General features: G+C 40.2%; 2 long non-coding RNA genes across 3 annotated transcripts; both read left to right on the top strand.

The window, feature by feature from the left end:
* The first annotated feature begins 1,324 nt into the window (after positions 1-1,324).
* Positions 1,325-2,420, top strand: LOC135387396 (uncharacterized). The gene is made up of 7 exons (XR_010421093.1): positions 1,325-1,896; positions 1,956-1,988; positions 2,048-2,083; positions 2,140-2,163; positions 2,219-2,248; positions 2,305-2,331; positions 2,390-2,420. It is a non-coding gene; the product is annotated as an uncharacterized LOC135387396 (long non-coding RNA).
* Positions 2,421-2,599: 179 nt separating this feature from the next.
* On the top strand, positions 2,600-3,252 carry LOC135387394 (uncharacterized). Of its 2 annotated transcripts, XR_010421091.1 has the most exons (6): positions 2,600-2,623; positions 2,720-2,743; positions 2,840-2,863; positions 2,957-3,004; positions 3,101-3,124; positions 3,218-3,252. It is a non-coding gene; the product is annotated as an uncharacterized LOC135387394 (long non-coding RNA). The 2 variants fall into 2 exon arrangements; XR_010421092.1 differs by lacking the exon at positions 2,720-2,743 and having other exon boundaries at positions 2,604-2,623; positions 2,840-3,004.
* The last annotated feature ends 205 nt before the right edge of the window (positions 3,253-3,457 follow it).

Below are 3,457 nucleotides of genomic sequence, written 5' to 3'. Positions count from 1 at the left end.
AAGTCCGCTCGCTTTCGCCGGGCCTTCATGATGCAATCTTTGAAAACTTATTCCCTGATAGAATTCCTGATCAACTTACTGTATGTCTAGTTCGCACCGAAGCTTATCAGGGTGATTACAAGTCGAGCCCCTTTTGTTTCGAATATTTTAATGTTAGTTCTGTAACACTATCAGTTGATGGACACAGGAAGCAACTATCCTATGACTGGGAAAATGATCTGGGTAGAGCAAGCTACTACGAATTCTTGTATCAACTGAATGAAAAACATGTTGAGTTGAGTTATGAAAAATATAAAAAAAATTCCTTTATCATGCATTGGAACTTGAGTGCTGACGAAAGTTTTGGTTCCTACTTTAATCCATTGCGGAAGGGCAATTGCAGGATTGAAATGAAGTTTGCTAAGCCATTACCTTGCGCAGTGTCGGTTATACTTATTAGTGAAGCACCCAAGATTTTATCAGTCGATGGTGATCTTGTTGTTCGAGTGGACTAAGCATGAATGTGTTTGATCTGGAATTATTGTTTTCTCTGAACCATGAAACTTTGAATCTGTATCGCGGGACCTTCGCAATTGATATGGTACCAAGTTTAACGACAGAAGGGTTTATAGTTATCAATACACACCCACACGATGGTCCAGGAGAACACTGGCTATTGTACATGAGAGACAGGAATGACAAGTACATCTATGTGGACAGCTTTGGTCTACCACCGATTGAAGAAGAGCTGCTAGATCTACCCATTGATCAGTATTGCGAGAAATGCATTCAAAGCATTTACAGCTCACACTGTGGACTTTTTGTTTGTTTCTTTGCTTCCCGCCTTTGTAAGAATTACCAACTCAAGAGCATTGTTTCCTTATTTGACAATAACCTTGTACACAATGACCTCAAGATAATAAAAATGATTGAAGAGGAATACCTCATTTAAAGAAAAATGTCTCATTTTATTTCTTCAATGTACAGACCTCTTTCAGATAGTCCTCCAGACTCGACACCTTGCGACAACCATCTTTCTTGCGACGCACGATGTATTCCGAGTGTTGGATGTAAAAGTTTCGAATTACTGGTCGCTTGAGTCCAGCATTAAGTATGGTTGGAGAGATATTGTCACCTTGACGATACCGTCGCAACAAGTCACACTTGATGGCGACGAAGCGTTGGAGCCTCCGACTAATCTTTCCTCGTTTCGTCCGCATCGGAAACGGGAGAATTTGCATAATGAGACGAAAATCGGCCTCTGGCCCGTTGCAGTTCAGATAGGAGTTTAATTTCATCAAATCCTTGTACATCAGCCATTGTACCGTCAAAGCAAAACGTTCACTGGGCTTCATGGTTGATCCGAGCTTGGATGGCAACCGAGATAAGGTCGGATGTTATTGTCTAGCCAATGAGATGGATTCGATGACCACAATCCACCACAACGACAGCGTCGCAGATGCTCATCATATTGTATAAAGAAAGTTCTGGGTGGTGGCTTCAATGTCTTCACAAGAGGAAGATCCCCCGTCAGGAGACAATCAGAATCTTAACAAAGAATCACATTTTTAGAGAGGGAAAAAACGGGAAAACTTTCTATACATACAATCGTCCTCGGAGACCGCGTAGCACTTCTGCGCTTCCATCGTCGACTGTGAGGGGGATGTTGAAAAGGAATCCGATGGAGAGGATGTGCATACTTTCCCTATTGGTTGCGTTTTTCCTTAGTTTGCAATTGGTTGTTTACTACAAAGACTTTTGCTACATGTGGATTTCTCTAGCCCACCATCTTGTTGCTAAAAGTTGTTTATACAAAGTAGGAGAGGATGTGATATGATAATGAGGATGCGTCAGCTTTAAAAAATGAAGATTTGGTTCCTAGAGCATCACTTGGAAGCAATATGGCCAACGATGGTGGTAAGTTTTGATGGTTTTTACCTTAAAGTTACGTTTCTTATGAAGGTTGTCTTTCTCAGTTTTCTCCAGTTTTGAAGATGATGATGATAGTGGTGAGTTTTGGTGGTTTTTCTCATCAAGTTCATTTTCTTAAGAATATTATCTTTCTCAGTGTTCACGTCGAGCCCTGTGTTTTACTTCGAAGACGGTAAGGAAATGGTGAATATGAAAAGCGAGAAGTATCTAAAGTTCCATTCTTTTCAGCGCCTGAGTCGCCACCACCAAGCTGTATGTATTAGCGACATTTCATAGATTTCATGTTAATATATGAGTTTCATTTCAGATGAATCAGTTTGTGTGGTATCAAATGAAAGTACGTACCAGCATATGACTTTGATTACTTGATCTTAATAGCAAATATCTTTTTAGATGATCACAGGGTACCACCACCAGACAGTGAGTATAGTTATAGATCCTGTTTCCATGTCTGATCTTAATTGCAAATATCTTTTAGATGATCATCGGGTACCACCTCCTGACAGTGAGTATAGTTATAGATCTCGTTACCATGTTTGATATTAATAGTTGTTGTCTTTGTTTTCAGACTACCCGGCCCCCCCTATGCAGTGTATGTATTAGTGAACATTCTCTTTCAGGATATAGTGTTCCAGTGGCATATCGTTTTTATGTAGCCGATATTAATAGTTGTTGTCTTTGTTTTCAGACTACCCTGGCCCCCCTATGCAGTGTATGTATTAGTGAATGTTCTCTTTCAGGATATAGAGTTCCAGTGGCATATCGTTTTTATGTAGCCGATATTAATAGTTGTTGTCTTTATTTTCAGACTACCCCGGCCCCCCTATGCAGTGTATGTATTAGTGAATGTTCTCTTTCAGGATATAGAGTTCCAGTGGCCTATCGTTTTTATGTAGCCGATATTAATAGTTGTTGTCTTTATTTTCAGACTACCCCGGCCCCCCTATGCATCGTATGTATAAGTGAATGTTCTCTTTCAGGATATAGTGTTCCGATGGCATATCGTTTTTATGTAGCCGATATTCATAGTTGTAATTGTTTTCAGACTACCCTGGCCCCCCGTTTTCAGATTACCCTGGCCCCCCTATGCAGTGTATGTATTAGTGAATGTTCTCTTTCAGGATATAGAGTTCCAGTGGCCTATCGTTTTTATGTAGCCGATATTAATAGTTGTTGTCTTTATTTTCAGACTACCCCGGCCCCCCTATGCATCGTATGTATAAGTGAATGTTCTCTTTCAGGATATAGTGTTCCGATGGCATATCGTTTTTATGTAGCCGATATTCATAGTTGTAATTGTTTTCAGACTACCCTGGCCCCCCGTTTTCAGATTACCCTGGCCCCCCTATGCAGTGTATGTATTAGTGAACATTCTCTTTCAGGATATAGTGTTCCAATGGCATATCATTTTATGTACATGATGATATTCATAGTTGTTGTCTTTGTTTTCAGATTACCCTGCCCCCCCCTATGCATCGTACGTATATGTGAATGAAAGTGTGGATGTTGTTCTTTAATATTTAGGTTCTCTTTCAGATCATTGCTG

This window comes from Ornithodoros turicata, chromosome 3 (assembly GCF_037126465.1).
Source record: "Ornithodoros turicata isolate Travis chromosome 3, ASM3712646v1, whole genome shotgun sequence".
NCBI classification, from domain to species: Eukaryota; Metazoa; Arthropoda; class Arachnida; order Ixodida; family Argasidae; genus Ornithodoros; species Ornithodoros turicata.
Note: the sequence above shows the minus strand (reverse complement) of the source record. Positions and strands in the feature narration are given on the sequence as shown.